The following is a 22364-nucleotide window of genomic DNA, read 5'->3' on the forward strand; positions in this document are numbered from 1 at the left end:
CAGGAGTTATAATCAAGTTTCTTGCTTAGGTTCTTGTTGTTATAACTGAAACCAGCCGAGACTTTGCCACGAAACTGGGAACTGGGAGACGAACATAGTGAAGTATTGCCTTAGTTTTGAAGTTTGTGAAATTATATGGATATTTTAGTGGACAGCTGTTTATCGTTTAATCCTAATAATGTTTTTAATACAAAAGATTGTGGGTTTAGGTTTATAAATTACAAAATCATATAGGTAGACTACTTTAACTTGGTGCGGTAAGTAGTCCTCTTGAGACGCAGAAACCAGTCAGTCCATAAGTTCAATTATTTTTTATGTATGATATAAAACATAACACACATCTTATAAGTACGTTACAGAAAAATAATACTGATGGCATCATCAGCCATTTTATTTACCCGAGCAATTTTTTCATAAATATGTATCATGCAATTTGTTGGCGCAATAAGCTGTCAATTTCGAAAAACTAGAATTACTATTGGTGAAATCATGAACGGTATTAAGTATCTAGAAAGCAATAGATATTTGGGCAAGCTCGTATTGGGAATTACCATCATATAATGCCGAAATATGGAAAAGCGGTTATCCGTCTAGAGGGGAATATTCGTCGATTCTGAATCAGTTGGTTCACTGAACCGAAATGCCATCTGATGCGAAATTGACAAAAAAGATGTGGTTTTCGTAAAAAATGTTATCTAGAATATTGTGAAAAAAATATGGCCACTTATTTCTCCTTTAGTTAAAGGTCTAAACTACGCTATTAACTTGTAGATTTAATAGATAATTTTCTAAATGAAATTAAAATAGGAGAGTTCATAGAACTAAAACGAAAATAAACCAATAAAGAGGTCTATGCCTTTATTTTAAAAATAAACACATAAAATACTTATGTATCAAGAGTCCAAGTAAAAATAAGTACACAAAACAAAAATTTCTCTAGAAGGAAACATCAATAAAAATAACTTCAACTTTATGAAATATGAAAAATTCCAGCGCCATAGAACAATGCGAGTATAGAGTGGAACAATGATTCGGGCGTTCACACACTAGGGGACATTTGCACGACATTATATTACGGAGTGTCGTGTATTTTACAAATGCGTTATAAAGCATCTCGCATACCGATGTTACTCGAGTCGTGACCCTCGCAGTTATTCCTTTGTTTCTAGAGATGTAAATGTACTTTCTAGATTTATAAAGTGTCATGTTCCTTTATGAGTGGGAATTTTACGTGTTCTTTTTTCTTTTGGGAAGAAAATACGACTGTTTTTTTGGGCTAACCACGAGATACTTAGTTACTTTTATCTAATTGTCTTAATTTTTGGACAAAAATAGACAGTTTTTTTTAGATCACAGGATATGTCTTTGCAATTTAAGATGGAAGGAAGGTTTTACTTTATCTCTGTATTGGGCCATTGTACAGCATTATATCAATAACCGCTAAGAAACAAAAGTACATTTCATGAGTAACGAATTCGAGGCCTCAAAACAAATACCAGAAACCGTTACACCGATGATAAAACACCTCATCCTATAAATAAGACAGTTACAAAAGACGTAAACGGTTGTTAACCCACATTTGACAGAGGTATAATGGCAACACCGCGCCTTAGAAAATCCTTTGAGCACAATACGTTTAGTAGGAGACGATCAATCACGATCACTTCGTCACGAATGATACATTGGCGGGGTTCCTTAAAGTTTTTTTGTGGATTTTATTTCGGCATTTTAATCTTTTATAGTCTTTAGGAACATTATTTCATGAGGGTCTGAAAAAGCGTGATTTGTATTATTCAATTTGGGCACAATCACGTTTACTGTAAAGTTATAAGATTCAATAAGTATGACATTATTCAGACGCATCGAGTTGCGTGTTTTGCTTTAACTATGACAGAAGTAGGTTATGATATCTTAACGACTGCTACTCTATACCTATTATGAAGTCTGTGGCAGATCATTTGAGTTTGTGTTGCCTAATAAGTAGTAATGAGAACATGAATGTTGTAAGTAATTCCTTTTTCCCATAAGGTGTGGTTAAAGATGAGTCAGAAAATTGGCCCAGCACAAACAGACAAAAAATTACAATATTTTAAACCGGTTTTAGTATGCGGTCATTGTATATTTATTTTGGTAATGGCTGTCCTTGTTTTCATAAATTCGGAATAAATATTACTTAATTTTTTAATTTGCTCTTCTGAGTATTTAGGCCTACCTGTAAATAAAATATGGTATACTGGTTAAATCTTGACCGTAATTCTTTGGTTTAGCTCAAGTTTGCATCACATAATAAATCAAAGAGGTCGAATGACACGCAAAACGTTTTGTCACGCACGAACGACTGGTTCGATGTGTTAAGAAACTACGTCACTACTGTTTTATATTTAGTTTAAGCTACTTTAATGTTGGTTGCAGTAAAGTTCTTTTGTAAAGTGTAGGTATCAGAATGATCAGTTATGTTTAAATGGTAATAGTGTACGTCGTCGACGTGTCTACGAAATATTAAGGTGCTAAACAGTAAGTCTTGTGTTATAGGTAGATCATATACCTATCCAATTATTTAATGTCTAATTTCTATATATTTCTTACTGAAAAACAAATTTTATTTGCATTTATGTCTTTCTGTTCTTTTTCTCTGCGTTTTTTACATAGTCAAGTCAAGTGTAGTATAGTCAAGTGATCTACCAGTTTTATTTCGCCAACATGACAAAAAAGAAACACCACCATTTTGTAGGTCGTATAAACATTCGTCAGCAAGCTTATACTAGGCAATTTCCCTGGAATAATCCCTTAGTTTATTTTTACGATCCCCATAGGAAACGAAGGGATTTCAAGCTACGATTTCGAACTACACGGTCCGTTTCGAATTCTGGTAGCAACAAAAAGTGACACCGATTTCGTACTCATTCGTGAAAGATTGATTATTATTATCTTCCGTGTTCACTTAGGCATCGAGACTCAGGTGATTAATCAAATAAAAAGAATATCTATATTCGTTTCATTTAAAAGCCGTATAGAACTTTCTCTTGCCGGCCAATTGCCTCGCGAATGAACTCTTGAATAAGTGAATAATTAGGTTTTGAGAATACATAAAACCTTTTTCATGTAGAATTGTAGAACATAATTGTTGGTATAGTGGAATGTTTGTGCTACTTTCAAATATTTCGTTTTCATATTTCTGCTCGGCATCGTTTTTTGTTATCTCGTGGGAGCCATTTACAAGATGAAAACATTACTTACCAAGTTATGTAGGCAACCATTATATAAATAACTATTATTTAACTGTCTTTTTCTTAGTAAAAGTACCTTGCAACCGTGAAAATCTAATTAGATTCGATTTCGTTGTATCATTATGTCGGAGCTGATTTGATCTTATACAATCTGACGATATAAAGAGTCATTTATTTTTCCATTATCTTTTGTATTAAAGATGGAGGCGGCAAAAGCTTTTATCGTTGAGAATATAACGTTACCAGTGAAGGGGGAATTAGGGAACTCGTTACTTTGCCAAACGAACCCTTAAAATCTTAAGCTAAATGTGGTTTTTATGAACAAGCCGTAAGATATTAACTTTGGGGGTTCGTCACATCAAATTTTCATTATGGCTAAATCAGAGATGTCAAGAGTTCAATTTGTGGTTGAATCACGAATCCCAAAAAGATACACAAGGTAACAAATTGCCAATAAAAAGCTAACAAAATGCTGTGGGTAAGCATTTCGGTCAAAGCTGTAAATCCCGGGGTTGGGGCAATAAATCCCGGGAAAAAATATCGAAAGCTGTGTAATACAGTTAGACTCGGATTGTGCTTGAATAAGGGCCGTAGGGATACACCGACCATATTTGGGGGGAGTTTATCCTTCTATTCTGAATATTGGGAGCAACTTTGATGATCGGGCTGCTCAATTATTATTTGCCGATTTGCGTCAGTCTACGGCTTTTGTTGAATTCCGCCGTTTCTTCAATGTCATCTTTCATGTATCCGAAGTTTTCTTAAACAATTTACGGGATAGTGTGAATTGTTTGACGTGACGAAGTGACGTAGCCAAATAACAGTATTTCTTTATACTATGGACTGTTCTACAACATCTTGCGTACAGAGACAAGATCCAATATGGCGGCTTAAATCGCGAGTACGAAAGTATTACTGCCGGCACTCTCCGTGTCATCCGAGTGTCGAAGCAGGACAAGGTCTGGGAAACCGGTTGGACTTGCCTCAAGCATATGTGACCAGTTTCAATGCCACTGCCAGTACCCAGTGGTTACACTTAACTGTTAAGTGGGACTTCTGACTAATATACAGGTTGTTTTAGTCGGTTATTTTACAAAGGAGGCCTCTGTGTAGATGTTAGATTGTTGGTATATGAATGAGTAAATTATGAATAACTAGTCATGTTCACGCGGTTTCATCAGCGTCTGATGGGAGCTACTGCGCGTAGGTACTGAGATATAATACATTCTATGTTACTCGGGAAAAGTGTAGCTTTCCAACAGTGAATTATTTTTTCAGTAGTTCCGGAGCCTTTGTAGGTACCTACAAACAAAAAAGATTTTATATATTAGCAAGTATACATACATATAAGTCAGAAATGTATATTCGAAACTTCAAGAATACCATTATCATGTTTGATGTCAAAAAGTTTCTTATTACACACAGGTATACTGTCGCGGAAAATTCCAGGAAAGATTCCTCTTGTCTCTGCGAAAATAAATCTTGTCTTAAGTTCTTTATTTAATTCTAATTAATTGACTCTCCAATTTTGACAAACTTTGTAATCAGCTGCTTCCATTTCTGGGAACGGAATCTTTGTGAACTCAGCGTTCAGGTTAATTCTGGTTCAATGCGGATTGGTGAACTTTACAAGGCTGGTTTTTATAGTTATTTTTCCTGTAATGATACTTACCAACGTATTATTATAGGTAATTTTTGCCATTGGTCGACTGTAGGTACATGAACCTTAATTTATATTTCCGTAAAATAAAATAAAACTACATTATTTTTACAAAATAATTTTATAATATAATTTAATAATTTATTTTAACAAGTGTCAAGAAATACGTAATGAAAAATTATCATCTAAGTTTCAGTAACATTTTTTTACCAAAGAAAATAGTTCATGCGAATGACAAGATGAATGTTCTAGATAATTCTATCATTATTAATCTCAGGCGAACGAAGGCTAATAGCTATTCTTTTTTCTGGGAAAAATCTATCTAAATAGTCTGTGTAATATTTTCAGACGAATCGATTCTGCGAATTAATTAGGTAGAACCTAGTTCTAATTAATAATTAATTTTGATTTATATTTAAGTTAATATATAAATTAGTGTTATGTGATTAATTAATAAAACACCCATGTTTTATTCCTTCAACCAAAAATTAAATAAAAAAAAAAACTTTATCCGCCTACTTTCAGCATAAAAATGTCAGCAATCATATTTATGAACAAAATGCTATTAAAAAAAAACTGGGTCGTGTCAAAGACTTTTCTGCTTTATAAAACTAAAAATGAAAACTGCAATCATTTAAATTAAGCTAGTGAACCGAAATATTTACAAAGCGATAGAAAACAAAATGTCCTACTAAAGTTGTGAGTAAAAGCTAACAGCGTCCAACTAGGACATACTTAGGGCTGTCCCGTTTCATGAGGAAACTCTAATTATTTAAATTAAAGTGTTTTTAAATGAAAAAGAAAATACGGTTGATAAAGTCATGTAAGAGAAAAAAACTTCAGACTAAACAGTGGACCGACTCTTGGCCCGATAGAAGAAAACAATTTTGAATCAATTTTCATTTAATGTTTTTAGGCAGTCTGATAATGGCCAAATATCTGATCATTGTTATGTGCGTACTAGTATTCATTTCCATACTTATCAAGCGCTCGTCAAACTGCCGGGTGACTAAAAAGTCTGCAGTGTACTTTATCTTCTAACTCGATTGTACCTAAGTTACTGTATCATGTTGACCTACTATTCAGGTAATAGACACACCTGTTTTGTTTCAAGTACCATATTAGTCACATGTACACACAAATGTATTCTGTCTTGATCAAATCTAAAGGAACAGGTTTTTCGTGTCGAAATCAGATCTGAATTCTAGTACAACATTAGGTACATGCATACCACCTGCTACTACTGTGGCCCTGGTACACAATGAGCTTCGGAAGGAATATAGTGTGTTTTATTCTTATGGATACTATATCCCACTGCACCCACAGCGGGTAGGAAGGTCATTTTGCCAGACAAAAAAAACCAGTATAAGTGTTTTTAAGTTAGTAGTGTCTGTCTTTTAAAATCTTCACTATTCAAACGCAGGCCCCCCTTGTATTTTGCTAATCAAATCAAAGTGCTCATACTCAGAAGTTGTTTTTTTTTTATCACAAGATCCATACCACCATATTTGACTCTTATCATTCATCTCTCAAATCCAAGTGCTCAAACTCAGAAGTCTGTCTTTTACCGTCACAAAATACACTGAAACAAGTACAGTCACACTCACAATACTTTGTTAGACTCTGTGACATCCCTACCGGCAAGTGAGGCACTCGTCTCTGGTTTGAGCAATTACCGCTATTGGGCCTAGTCGGTAAGCGGACAGACCCTTGTTTGCCTAACTGTACATAGCGCACCGCGTTTATTGCTTAATGTGTTGATTGTACTCTGTGGTACGGAGATGTCAAAAAGGGGTCAAAATGTTTAATAGGATAAAGAAGGTAGACGTAACCTAAAATATTCACTTAGGTACTTTTTGTATGTATAAACGAGGACTCTTTCGATAGTTTCCCGGCTGTCATTTGAAGTTCTATGTTAGTCGTTAGCCAAAGTCAACCAATCTTACCTACGGGTTCAGGAGGTCAGATAGGCAGTCGATCCATATAAAACACTCGTACCTACTCAGCTCCAATTGTTTAGACTGGAAGCTGATCCCAGCGTAGTTGGGGTGAGGCTGGGCACATAACGGTGCTCTTTATGCAACACTTTTTATTTCATAAATTGATATTGCAGTTTTATCACAGCGAGATTAAAATTTCCTAGTATTTCACTAAAAGGCTGATTACTTAAAAATACTAATTAAGTAGGCACTGTCATTTTAAACTATGATTTGATAAACGTAAACGGACGACAAAGTTTTTGTCGGCTGCAATTAGTACGGAGTCCGACCCGCTTGAGCATACATTTTATTTTATTTTAGCTCACTACTGACCTACATTTTATTTTAGTAGTCTAACTAAGTTAGACCGAATTTATGAGCTGAATATTGTACCACATATTTTGTATTTTTAGTTGTATATTGCATAATTGCAACTTAAATGCAGAATATATTTTAACATCCAAATACTCTTAAATTAAAACCCTCTGCAAAGTTTGTTTATTTCGTAACAGCATTCATAAACTACAAGTTTAGTTAATTGTTAAATCGTGAATCCCATATTTTTTTGAGATTCACAAAAAGTTTTCTGCGAAACTTGTTTAACAGGATATGATGTAAGTAAAGGCATAGCAATTATCTCAAACGATGAATGACTGTTACGACCAATCTCTAAGTATATCTGAATCTCTATTAAGATTCCAAAAGTTGAAAAAATGCATTATGTTTTTGTTCGTGACATTTATTTTCATAAAAATTAAAACGAAAATTCCAACAAGAACATTTAGGATTACATTGACAGCAGGTGAAAAGACCACAGCTAACCCTTTTACCGTGACTGCAATAAGAATTTGTAGAACACTTCGTTTGCATAAAGCTTAATATTTACAAGTTCTGCGTCAACATTTAATACTAATTGTGTACTTTGTATCTGTGAGTCTATGCAGTTGTCCGCTATGTAAAATGTTAAATTCACTGAATATTTAAAGCTGATGTCGCCGTCCGCGTCGTTCAGTGTTCAACACCGAGTAAATTGTTGACTTCGTTTGAAGTATAGTGGAGCTTTGACTTTAAATAACAAGGATTTGGAGCGCCTGAATTGCTTGCTATATTTTTATTTAATTTATTATAAATGTGCAATATAAAGTAGGATAAATAAGAACTAAAAGTAATATTTTGTCCTTTATCTGAGACATAAAAGCGAAATAAACACCAGTTCAATATAATACCTAAACAAGGTACTGTTTAGTATACATACGTACTGAAAAGTATACAATGTCGGATTAACAATGGTGATTAGAAGAAGATTTACGTGAACAAAATGGAATATTCAATTATGGAAATAATGATTGGGTGGTCGGCTTTCTTTTAGATGTTGTCGAATTTTTCTTAATTCTTTAGAAAGAGTGTATACCTACGTGCTCAGAGACATTGCAGAAGGTAGAAATTGTGACCAATTTCAAGTACCTAACTAAAAAATAAATATGAGTATTTTCAACGCGAAATTGGACCATTACTTAGGCAGTATGGCCGATTTTCAAGACACTGCGCAATAAAACCTTATGAAACAACCATAACGAAATTTAAGAAATAGAACGACGCTTAATTTGTAATAACGATAACTTTAAAAACAAAGCATTTTAGAACGCTTCAAGATAGCATGAGAGAATGTCATATAAAAAGTAATTTGTCTTCCAACCGGTCGCGTATGCTGTGAGCTTCGAAGACAATTCCTTCGTTCCCACAAATGGTTCAAATAAATAAAACATAACTTACAAACGTATTACAGTTTTATTGTTCTGCTCATGGACGATAGACCGACGGAGAACATTGCATTGTCTTACTTTACACTGTAGCATTTCTTATCTGACCCTACTTAACCTTAATTTAATATATTGTAAAGGAAAAAAGATATATACTAATATTATAAAGCTAAAGAGTTTGTTTGTTTGTTTGCTTGAACGCCCTAATCTCAGGAACTACTGGTCCTATTTGAAAAATTTGAAAAATTCTTTCAGTGTTAGATAGCCCATTTATCGAGGAAGGCTACTTATAGGCTTTTTATTCTTATTCGTGCAGAGGTTCCCACGGGATGCGGGTGAAACCGCTGGCAGAAGCTAATACATATTAAAGGAAAAATACTTCTTATGTATAAAAGGTTGGAATGTGTCTGTGTTTAGTATGCCGACAAAAATACAATATCGCCCATCTTTGGGTTTTCCAATTAATCTAGGTCAGTGTTTGCAATGTAACTTTATTCGCTCTATTATTATCATTGCTTGACCCTTTAACCTATCTCGTCGTATGAACGTGAAGAGAGAGAGTGATTGTTCAATGTAGCTACAAAATATTCTACCAGGAGGTAAGTGTTATATGTTGTATCAACATTAACAGATGTGCGATCAAGGCCGTAACGGTACATATCCGGCTGCAGCCATCGACGGCTTTTAAGCGAACTCTTTACAGGGACCGGCTCTTGCGCAGAATTCAACGGTACTCAGTTTTTCTTGCTGTCTATTCTGTTGGTGGTATGTTTAGTGTAGATGTAAATAGTTCAAGGCAATTAGGTAGTTCGATATTATATTTTTATACTATGAGTTAGGTTATAAGATTCGCAAAGTAATGGTTGAAAAGTACCATTAACACAAGTGTAGACACTTTTAGTTTATACATATATGTCAACTGGGTTCTAAAGCGGGGTAAAAGGAAGAAATTTCTTAAAGAAAGTATGACTCAAAAATATGGTAATTATTTGCCAGGCTAATCAAATTAATATTTTAAAGTGAGAAGAGTGACTGGGAATATGATGTCCCTACGGAACGTTGGACAGAACATGATTTTATGTAACAAATACCGCCAATCCTTAGGGAATGTATCGTAATACTGTAGGCACTAATACATGATTAGAAAACTTAGTTATGAAAGAGTTACACCCGAAGGTGTTAGCACTTTAATTCTGTCGCTAAGCTATTACTTAATACACGAGGGACTATAGCTCTATGTGACTGACGGCAAGAAATCTGGGTCACTCATATTCACCTCAAAGATATCAAAACCTCCATGAAGTACAGTCATTCAAAAAAAGAACACACATTTAGAATAGTTTTTCACTCAATGCATGATCACGTGACGTGTTACTAAACTGACCCTTTTCACTGCCACCAAGTGTACTACTTAAGTATGGAACACACTATCCTGTAGCTATCAGTCCATGGAGACCGTTTTGCATCAAGTTCACATCACCGTTTACCAACCTCCAACCTCTTATAAAGCTGTGAACTCACTAGAGAGGAATTTATTTCCTGGACAGTCGTGACGTGTCACACGATAGATATCTTAGGAGACTCTAGTGAATAAACGGCTTAAAGAAAATGTCTTTTATTTAAGGTCAGGGTTTCCTTAGGTCTATTTTTAGGCATCTTTTTTTGAAATAGTATATTTTGCTTGTCTGTGATAGAAAGGGTTCTGTTGACCTATATTAAAATTAATGTGGATCTCAGACATGCCTGATACACATATGTGCCTGAATCGTGAGTCTACTCCTACATTGGAACGTCTTTTGTTTAAAACAATATCTTAGTATGTAAATAGCCTTTAACAATAGTGATGTTAAACCGTTTTAACCAAATGAAGTTACGTTTAAAGTATTTCAAGTAAATGATGTATAATAAACTCGTTCCCAGAATTGGCTTCAGCGGCGAATAATTGCAGGAAACTTAGTAATTAGTTCTGCAGCAATCTTCAACAACAGAATTGTTTTAAGTTCAAACTTACGTTCATCCGACTCTTAACAAAAGCATTTCAAAATTTCCTATTCAGAGTTCTTTGCTTATTACTTATTTAGTTAGTTTTTTTTGTTGATTCATGATCTACAATTGATTTACTTAATCTTCATATTGTATTGTGAGGAGCAAGTTAACTTAGCTAATGACAAGACTCAGAAGTTCGTCAGAGTTTGCAAGTTTGTTAATATGAGTATCTTGGAGGCTAAATTCATCCCACATATCACATATCTTATTTTAACATTCAGTGCATTGGAGAGCACCTAAATGTCGGTCCTGCGCCTGATCTCTCTCCGGTCGTGTCGGATTACCGTACCATTGGGCTATGAGAGTGAAGGTTTAGGGAGTGCACCTGTGTCTGCGCAAATGCTTGTGCAATATAACCTGCGCAGTTGGCTAATCTCCTTATATGAGAATAGCCGCCGAATCCGATAATCGGCTGGGAAGACATCATCATCAATGTATAGTAAATAGATCACCATATTCATAACTAAATAGCTACTGCCCCATACAATAAAGTATTCCACGCGTAGGCCACGCAAGTCCAACCCGAATTTTCCAGTTTTCCGCACCAACGCTAAGCCAAATGAGACTATACCTCTCTATCGTAATCCCGACCCATATAATCCATGTCCTATCCCATTAAGACTGCGAATTTGAAAGGACTAAACGCGTCAAATATAGGCTTTGTATGCCAAACACGGTAATCCTGGTTCCAGTTATCCAGTGTGGCGGGATTATAGCGAAATGTTTGATAGTAAAATTTTTATGTGGGTGGATGTAGTGGGGTAGCCATGGAGAACAAAATGACTTACAGAGGTGCCACAACAAAAAATCGCCAAAGAAAGCGCGCCAAAATGCGCTTGAGCGGGCAACGAGGAACGTTACAGTTTTCGCCCCTAAACGCCTTCTTTGGATGTATCCATTTTTGTCATGTAGTACCAAAAATCGGTGACAGATGTCTCAAAGAACCCGAACGCCTCATTAGTTCAACTGTAACTGATCATTTTGGTCATGCCCACCGTACGAATTTGACCTACAAGAAGGCACCTGACCTAGGTGCACTATGGCATCTCTGGTAATCTTTCCTTACTCCGTCGGGTTACCTGACATAGCGCAGGCAGTATTTAATCACGATAGGTGAGCTCGCAATATAATGAACGTATTCTAGCTAGAGCGGTAATTCTGTAAGGGTATCTTTTCATAATTGCGGTTGGTCGGGAACGTGGTAGATATAATTTTATTACTATGAAAATAGATAGTTGCTATTAGAGTCTAGTGAAGATATAAGTGTGCTCTTTGATATAATTTTTATCAGCCATTTTGCTCAAGTAAAATATTGTAACGTTATTAGCAAATAAGACTGTTGTAATATCATTACTTGATTTGCGGTCGTTCACCTTACATATTATTTGATAAAAAAAACAGAATATATTATTTGTGTCAACTTGAATTGTACCTTTCTAATGAGAACGAACCAGAAAATATTTCTATAAAACAAATAGATATATTGAATAAAAATACAAATACTAATAAGGCAAATTGTTTAGACTCACGTAACAAGACCTTTTTTGTATATTCAAAATATTCAGTCCTTCATAAAATTAGCGACAAAAAACAATCGTAATAAATATAGGATTTTGTATACGATATTACGGAGACATGGCAGAATTTATTTCATAATTGTATATAAACGTGACTGGTTTTAATTTGTATCATGAATCATTAAAATATTCGCACACTGAAAACTTTTAGTCGGCCGACAATTTTTTTGGCTCATAATTCAGTATGGAAATGAATGGTATAGTACGCACATAACAATGAATAGGCATTTGGCCGGTACCAGAGCGACTTTCACAGTCTTTGGTTGAATTTACTCTATACTAATATTATATAGCTAAAGAGTTTGTTTGTTTGTTTGAACTCGCTAATCTCAGGAACTACTGGTCCGATTTGAAAATTTCTTTCAGTGTTAGATAGCCCATTTATCGAGGAAGGCTATAGGCTACTTTTAATCCCGGTACGGGAAGTAGTTCCCACGGGATGCGGGTGAAACCGCTGGCAGAAGCTAGTCCTAAATATACAACCATCGGGCCAATGGTTGCCCGACTGTTTAGTGTGCAGTGTGTGGGTAATCTTATTTGGAAAACCGTTGACGTGTAAATAAGCAATTCGCTGAAGTTGAGTTTCCACCGTATTGTTTATTGGGAGTGTTTTGATTAAATCCGTTTTCAACACGAGTAAAATAATTGTCATTTTGTAATCAGGCCGAGTTTAATAAATTCTAAGTAATAAGCTTTATTTTATTCAATGTGTTAAGACCTTTGTTTTGTTTTGATTTATGCAGGAACAATGATCAAGGTAATAGATAATGTCGTGAAGTTAATCCTTCTGGTATGACTAATGATACGGGTATTTTCGCTTAACTGATACCTAAATCAATTTGAGTAGGTTAGGTACCTACCTATTGTTCAATCCTTCAGAAGTCACTCTTACGGATTGAAGAATTTAAGGACTGTTTTGTGCGGTTATTCTGTGTAATTTTGGAAGTACTTTGTAAGTGTGACCTGAGACAATCTCAAAGCTACTCATCATACTTCGGTACGTAAAAAGCATTAAAACCTTGTTTTAATCGATTTCCTAAAAGGAGGAGGTTCTCAATTCATCGAAAGCTTTTTTTTGGAAAAAATCGTTATCACATATTTAAAGGAAACAAATGAATGTTTTATGCAAAGATCGTCCAACTTGATTGACACAAACCACCCCTTGTCTGACTCCTCGATCAAGCCAACACTACAGTTCCGTGTTCACAAACACAAAGCTTCGAACACAAGTCACTCGTCGTTCGAGAAGGTTCTGCTATCGACGTCCGATACCATTGTGGTACACTCAAAGACCTGATAATTGCACGCATCTGTATAACATGGAGAAATAACATGACAGAGATGTCATAACGGAAAAACGCATAAGAAAGTAGCGTCACCAAAATTCGGGTGTAAGAATGTTGGCTGGCAACGTTCATATGCCGTCTTTGGAACCCGCCCATTCATCGAAGGATGTGACAAGGATCCCAAGGATGTGACATGAGGAGAAGTTGAGTAGATTCGTTCGTTTTGATCGCGTCCTCATATATATTTGCCCTACAAGAAGGTGCCTGACCTACCTGCCGTATGGTATCTTTGCTTATCATTCCTTCCTCCGTGGTAGTACGGGGGGGTTTGTCATCTTTATGTGGTTCCCGGTCAGGGCTGGTAGATTGCTGTTGTCTTTTGTTTGTGTAATTTGAAATGTTTGTTGGTCTGTGGTTAATGGTTTCTTTTGAGGAAAGAAATGGAGATTGGAATTGTAATAAAAATATGCATGTAAACTTTGCCTTATTATTTTGATCTGGGGCATAAGTAAACATGATTTACAAAATAAACACAGGTATGACTAAGCACACAAATATTGGACCAAAGTTTTCAAAACTATTATTTTTCTATTCAAACTTTGCAACACAAGCAATCAAACAATCTATTGTCGCCATAACTATTCAAAATTCTATTTATCCACAATAGAACACCGATTCAATCAATTAAAACTTTCAATTAGGTATTTTAATGTTTCAATTACAACTCTGGCTGTAGTTAGTATTGTTTGTCAAACCTGTCCTCTAAACCTTTCGATAGTTATCAAAGACAAAGGTTTTGCAAGGTCAGAAACAAAGCACTATCGATTTGAATTCAAATAAAAGACTCGTGATATAGTTTTGAATAATTAATTTATGCTTTGATCAATGAAACCAGTCTGGTCGCAACTCAATTGTTTTCTGCATAGAAGTTTTATGCAGACACCGGTTGAAATTCAGGCTTGAGAAGAAAATATTTTTACATCGGTTCTGTACAACTTAACATGCCAAAATTATCGAGTGACCATCAAGTTTTTCCAATAAGCCTTACTTCGAAGATATGGCATTACTTAGTAATAAAAGCTGATAAACTGGCCTAGTTGTTCGAATAATATATACCACATAGATGAATGACGCATTAGAAATACGCCACTTCTCGAGATACTCCACCTTTTTTGGAAGTCTGTGTAAAAGACTACTGGTTTTTTAATGAACCTCCAATCAGTTGTTATTGTAAGATATTTATATAAAATTCTTTCAGAAAAAGCCATAAACTATTATTGCAACCACAAACGTGCATCCGACAGCCCTATTCTTCGTACACTGCGGTGCAGAAGATGCCTTTGACAGTTAAACGATCCATTCTTCCCAGTGTCGACTATCTCATTTGATTCCGATCGTGAATAATGCTCCGTGTATTATGTTTTATTGATGTCCCACTTGCAACTGCATTTACGTAGTTTATTTGCAGTTTGGAATATTCTTCCTTTGAAGTTTAGTCGTGCCAAAGAAGAGGTCTGTTTTTCTTACGTGTTACATCCCTATTTGGCATGTATGTATGGATGGGGGATACCTACCCCTGAAAGTTAATTAGGGGTATCCACAGTTTTTACTTAACTTTTTCCCTGTCAACATGACCTTATTTGCATGTATGTATTTATTTATTTATAAACGGTACAAGTTATTTATTCACAAAATATTACATATTAAAATTAAAATATTAAATATTACATACGATATATTTATTTATGGTATCGTATGTACTATATATAGGTATGTATATATTTTGTTATGTAGTTTTGTAGACATTAATGTTGTGCACTTCTAACTTACTCTTTCTATTACATCTCTCTATCGCTCTAAGGTTTGCTATCAGAGAACCCAACTCTGGGTTAAGCTCGCCTTTGTACATAACTTTTCTCTATTGTGTGTGTATTAAAATATGTATTGTGTACAATAAAGAATAATGATTGACTTTTTCCAAAGCAATAATAAAATTAAGCGCATACCCACGTTACGATAATAATATGTGCACATTATAAAGATTCGTACTGATACCGATGTAGCTTGTTCGAAAATCTGAGTATTATCAGATACATATCAAAGTAGACTTATGAATACATACATAAAATATCACATCTGCTCAGATACTGTCAGGAATTCAATATCTTACAAATAACTTTTTCAACACCCACGAACAGATTTCCTGTGCCCCTAGTATCTAGCATAGAGAAACATACTGTTTCATATTCACTTGTTTTCCATTAAAGATGAGACGAAAAAGACGCCATCTTGGAAATATTGATTCTGTGAAAGAAAAGAAGGAATCTTTAATAACTTTGATAAGAATCTCTACGTACGAGTACTTATAAACTACTTTAGAGGCATTTCAAAGTTTTGCTCCCGATGCGTTTACTTGCACAATTTTAAGTGTATTAATATATTTTCTCGTAACATTTTTTAAAACTATAATTTTAAAAAGCAGTAAGTGATTTTGTGTAAGATTGTGTTGCTGGGGAGTTTGTTAAGGAAGTGGTGAAGGGCGGGCGTTTTGGGGGCTGTCTTTTGTAATTGGACCTTTAAAAAGTACTGATTTTCAGCCTATTTCGAAAAAAGACTTTTTATCTTTATCATGGAAATGTACATGACGCGTTTTAAACAGCAAATGATAGTGCAAAGAGCTACATAAGTAAATCAATCAGAGTTATAAAAAGTCTATAAGTAGTCCATAAAAAACGTCTTAATTTCAGCACAAATGAAGATCAAGAAGCCGTGAGGAATCGGACTGCAAACATTATTACCACAATTGTAGTGAGTTACCGCTAATGGTATTTGTAGACCGGTAATAGTAATGCAATTAGCAGTAATTGCCTGACAATTACTGGTAGGCAATGTATTTATAGGCCTAACTTTAGTATGAGCTGGATAATAAGCTTCTCAATGTTTTTTGGGCGGTTGATAAGTACCTAAGTGATAGCCGGATCGATTAGCGAGGTAAAGCAACGCTGCGGTCAGACCGTGGATGGGTTACCGTCTCCGGAATATTTTATCTTTGAGTCGAACACCACACAAACATATGTATTTTGGTACTCAAGTATTATCAAGTACTTGTCTATCTGTCTGTCTCTTCCGCTTTCAAACCAAAACTACTGAATGGATGTAAATGAAAAATTAACAGGTTACAGCTTTAAAGGAAGCTTGAGACATAGGCAACTATTAATACGGATGCGGGAAGTAGTTTTGAATTATTCCACTTACCATTTACAAAGATTACTTATGTACTTTACATGTAATTTCCTATCATAAACCACGCTTTTTAATTCAAACAGCGATGATCTGACTTCACGAGCCATAAACCCCATATCTCCTAGCTCACATGCTAGTTCTAATCACATGGTGTTTGTATGGAAGCCGAGTGTTTTCGCTCAACTTTCCACTAAAGTGTACGAGTATTATTAGTAGGCAATTGTATTTACAGTCCTAAATTCAGTCTGAGCTGAATGATAATTTTTTTCGAATGTTTTGGGAGTTTAGCTAAAACCCCGTAACTATAAATCCAGTAGCAACGTAAAGTTATGCTTCGTGCGGTCAGAACGGAGATGGGTAACCGTCTGGAACATCAATTTCCTTCGTGTTTTGAAGATCACGCACACTTAGACACACTAGTATCAAATACGTTGTTTAAATTTTTCCATTGCTCTTTAAGAATGATGAATCATTTCAACTACCATTTACAAAGCTATATATAAGTACCTACTTCACATATAATTTCCTATCATATAATATCTTCTCAGATCTGACTTCACGAGCCATAAACCCCACAACTCTAGCTCACATGCAACTCCTAATAACATGGTGTTTATACGGAAGCTGAGTGTTTTCGCTCAACTTTCCACTAACGTGCTTAGACAAGTTTGACGCTTGATTGAGTCGAGTGTGGGAAGTTCATCCGTAGGAATTTGTTCGCACTATTAAGTGGTAACTGCTTTTCCTTGTGGTGCATTGCGTCTTTACTGGGGGATGATGTTTCCTAATTATTGAAGACGATATTGTGTTAGTCCTTCATGGGGATTAAATCTTCATAGTTATTTCCTTTTGTGTGAATACATCCAAAGATTGTCAATTCTTCTGTTCGTCTCACCTGAATATTTTTTCAGGCAGATATTTTCCGAAATTCCTTCTAAAACTAAAAGTTGGGTCTCCAACTAAAATAATAAATAATAATAAATAAATGTTTTATTGGCATAAAAAATAAAATACAATTACAAAGGAAGCCCTGGCTCCTGTGCTAGGTGAGACCTGTGTTACAGGAGCCAGTGTCTTCACCCGTTTTTTTAGAACAACACTTTATATGCTATAAAATCTAAGGACAAAATAAGTAAATACATAAGAAAAAAAAATTAATGATATGCTTGCTCTTTTGCTAAGTGGTGTGATGATAGTCTGAATGTGAATATGTATGGGTTGTGCTCTTTGTGTGTATTTGTGTGTATGTGTGTGTGTGTATGTGTATGTGTGAGTGTTATTGTCGTCATGAGTACTGTTCTTTCATTAGGTTTTCCGTCTGTTCGTAATCAAGTGTTTGAAGCCATGATTTAAGTATATTTTTAGTTTTATTTTTAGTTTGTGGGTTGAAGTTTAGAATTTTGTTCGCTTTGTTGTAGACATATGTGGATAGGAATAGCCGCTGCCGACGAGCCGAGGCGGTCTTGCATTTGATCGTGCTACATACATTGCCGACGGTTCTTTTATGTTGGATTCCTTGTTTGATCGGTGTGATTATATGCTGTGCCAATATGAGATTGAGAAGGTATAATTGTCTTACTGTAAGTACTTGACAGTCTTCGTACAGTGTTTTTGTAGGGAACCGATATGGCTTGAAGGTCATTACTTTTAACAGAGATCGTTGAGCTCTCTCGAGGCTTATCATGTAAGTTTTGCAGGCGCCCCCCCATGCCGTTATGCAGTAACTTATGATGGACTGCGCCAGTGCTTGATAAATGGAGCGTAGGAGTTGGAAGTCGGCCACTTGTCGCAGTTTTTTGAACGCCCATATAAGTTTTCTAACTCGGGAGGACGTTTGCTCGATGTGGGGGCGCCAGCTAAGCCTTTCGTCCAGTATCACACCCAGATATTTTATTGTTTTTTGTTGCGTAATTGGGAGACACGAGCATGGTGTGGAGTAATTGGCATTATCACATGAGTGTGCTTTGAGATCTATAGCTGTAGGTCTGATTTTGGCGAAAGAAAATTGCAAAAATGATGTTTTCTGGACATTGAGGGTAAGTAAGTTAGCTTCCAGCCAGTGGATCACCTTACTTAAGCCTGTTTCCGCCGCCATTCGGGCATCATCCCATCGCGCTCCATGGAATACGAGTACTGTGTCGTCAGCATAGCTAAAGATTTTCCCGTTTGTTAGCTTCTGTTGACACAGGTCATTCACGTAAATTAAGAATAGACTGGGGGATAAGCAGCTTCCCTGGGGCACGCCGTATTCAATTCCGGTCTCCTTGCTAATAACTTCACCAATCTTTACTTTTTGTGTCCGGTTACTGAGAAAGTCTGAAAACATGCTTAGAGCTTTACCCCTGATTCCAGCATGTTCTAGCTTAGTCACAAGAGTGGGAACACAGACGGTGTCAAACGCCTTGGCGAGGTCCAGGAACACACCAAGGCACTTTTGCTTTTCATCCAGTTTTCCAGTTACATAGTCAGCTAATTGGTTGACTGCATCGGTGGTGCTTTTCCTGGGCCTAAAGCCAAATTGTGTCTCAGATATTATTTTGTTATGCTCCAGGTATTTCATTAGTCTGCGGTTCAGCAATTTTTCCAATATTTTGGACAATGCTGGCAGGACTGAAATAGGTCTGTAATTTCTGACATCGTCCTCGCTTCCACCCTTGTGAATAGGTGTTATTAAAGATTTTTTCAATATTTGAGGATAAACGCCTTGTTCAAAGCAGGCATTAATAAGTTTAGTAATAGGTGGGACCAGTAAACCTTTACCCAACTTTAGCAATTTAACCGGAATAGAGTCCCATCCAGTGGTACAGTCATTTTTGAGGTTGTTAATGACTGCTTCTACTTCAGCCTCGTCCGGAGACAGTAGAACCATAGAGTCTCGCGCAGAGAGTGTTTGTATAGGGTATGGGGCCAGAGCAGGAGTTTGGTTCCTTACAATTTTTTCAGCCAGTTGCTTCCCGATACTCGAAAAGTACTGGTTTATGTGCTCGATGGAGTTGGGCGCATCCTCACCGTCAGTGGCTGCTAGAAGTTTATTAGCTGTGAACTTTTTTCCTTCTTGTTTGGTGATGTTTTTTATGATACCCCATGTTTCTTTATTGCTCTTTGAGGACTTTAATGCAGAACTTTCGTGGGCATTTCTTAAATTCCTTAACAGGAGATTACAGTGATTCCGATATCTTTTGTATGATAGCTCGATAATTCCGTTTTTGGGGTCGGCTAGGGTTTTTCGGTGGAGATTGTCCCTATGTCGAATACACCGTAAAAGGCCAGGTGTGATCCAAGGCTTAAGAACTACTTTTCGGTTGGGAACTTTTCTTAGTGTCGAGTTTTGGGATACTACCGACATGAGGCATGTGACAAATTTTGTAGCAGCTTCATTTGCATGACAATTTTTCGAAATAAAGAGAAATCTGTTTTTTAATTGTTCGATAGCGCTCTCATAGTTTATTTTGATATTGTGTTTACAGTTTTTATTTTTTGAGGGGGTGTTCTCTAGACATAGCAGTACGGAAGCATGGTCGCTAACTGTGGAATCCATAACTATGACCGTTGTTGTGGTAGTGGTACTTATCATTACGTGATCAAGGCAATTGTGCAGTCTAGTAGGGAAGGTATGCCCCGGTAAGAGGCCAATTTCCGCAGTTAAGTTTAGATAGGACAGACTGTTCCTATCTGTGCTGCCGGGTTTTATATCAATATTGATATCTCCTATTAGTATTATATTGCTCACTCTTATTTTACTAATAATGTTTTCCAGGGAATTAAGGAAGCTATCTATACAATAAACTGAAGGAGATCTGTATGAAGCTAAGATACAAATGTCAGGATCAATATTTAGTAAGAGAAAGTTTGCTCCAATGGGGTCTGGTTCTTCAACTACACAATGAAGATGGTTCTTGATAAATATTGTGATGCCGTCATTTTGATTGAGACATTTTTTACTACAGTAAGTTGTATAGTTTGGTATAGTTGGTATCGGTTTATCAGCATTCAGCCAACATTCTGTTAGAACCATGATGTCAATTTCACATGATAGTCTAGCCAATTGAGCCTGGAAACCATCGAAATTTTATAGATGCTACGAATATTTTGTGTAATAATTTTAAGCGAGGTGTTATTGGTTTTAATTATTTCGTTACAGGCGTCGGTGTCGCAGTGATAAGAAGATGCTACTGCAAAATTATCTATCAGTGTTAAAAAATCACTATTAGTTGTAGCCATTGGAGTAATTATTATTTTTTTGTTGCATTTTGTTGGGTGTAATTACTATCGTATTAAAACTCACGGAGAATAAAACTGGGTTACGAATGTTATGTACTCGAGAACATTTTGTGTTATTATAGGTGTAGGTGATATAGGTTTTGTTTTGTATTATGTGTAGTGTTTTGGTTGGTTGTGTATATGTGTTTTACATCGAAAGAAGAACATTGATATCAAAATAGCAAGCGTTGCGTAAACAGAGTAGGGTCGAACAAACAGTAAGAACTAAATAGTCATTGAGATAATTTGTTTTAAGATCAGCTTCGCTTTTGATAAGTATATATTGATCTCCTTCCTTTGCCGAATGAATACTTTTCCGAGAGAAGTCCAGCAGTACTTGTAACCATTTTCATTCGCAAATTTCCTTGCCAGATAGAATAATCTTTGCGCCTTCATAGTCAGGCTCTCTGATATGAAAATTGGTTGTAATGCACCTGGTATATTTACATGTGATGTGTTTAGCTTCGCCTGGGCGTTTTTGCGATTGAAAGCACGAAGTTTGTGTAGTAAATTTTCCTTTGTGGTTACCGAAACAAAATCAACTATAACAGATGATCCACCGCTTTTTTTATGAATGCGATATATATCCTTGATATCGTGTCTAACGACAGGTGCGTCCAATACTTTAGCGGTATCCGAAATAATTCTGTGTAGATCTTCTTTGTTTTCACCTTCCTTCTTCGGTATGTTTCTAATTTCAATTTTTGTCAAACATAATATGCGTTCCAAATGCTCAACTTTATTTTCCAGGTGATTAATGTGGGCCTGATCGGTTTTCCGTTCTTTATTGATTTCATCCATTTTTAATATTATATCATCATATTGTTTGGTGACGAAGGCTAAAGATTTTCTTAATTCAGAGTTTTGTAATATAATTTCATTCATGGATTCCTGTAGAGATTTGAATTTATTCTTAGACTCGGTGGTAGCCGAGTGTAGTAAGTCTCGTATTTCCTGCATAAATGCGGCCATTTCATCTTCGCGTTTGCGTTTATTGCGAGTAGTAACATTTGTATCTCCACTGTTAAGATTCGGCGTAGAACCGGTAAGTGAAACAGTTGGATTTCTTACTTGAAGTAACTCCGAATCGCTAGCAACGGAGATGGCCGGAGATTGGGGTGGCGTACGCTTTATCATGCTAATGTTTATTTATGTTTACGCAAATAATATGTTCTACCTTCTAATCACTTGCTGCGATGACGTCCAGTCGCCGGCGTTCGCGCCGACCGCTGTTGGTGAGTCACGGAACGCACAGTCTCTGTGCGAGCGGGATGGCAATTATGGAGATTGTCCTCTTCTCACGGGGGTGAAGCGGTGGCAGCGGGC

The 22364-nt window shown here is 36.0% G+C and overlaps 1 protein-coding gene across 2 annotated transcripts in view; it reads left to right on the top strand.

Annotated features, from left to right (window-relative positions):
* The window catches only part of LOC110380240 (protein artichoke), a 107604-nt gene that overhangs the window by 25216 nt on the left and 60024 nt on the right, over positions 1–22364 (top strand). The window lies entirely within an intron of this gene.

This window comes from Helicoverpa armigera, chromosome 14 (genome assembly GCF_030705265.1).
Source record: "Helicoverpa armigera isolate CAAS_96S chromosome 14, ASM3070526v1, whole genome shotgun sequence".
NCBI lineage: Eukaryota > Metazoa > Arthropoda > Insecta > Lepidoptera > Noctuidae > Helicoverpa > Helicoverpa armigera.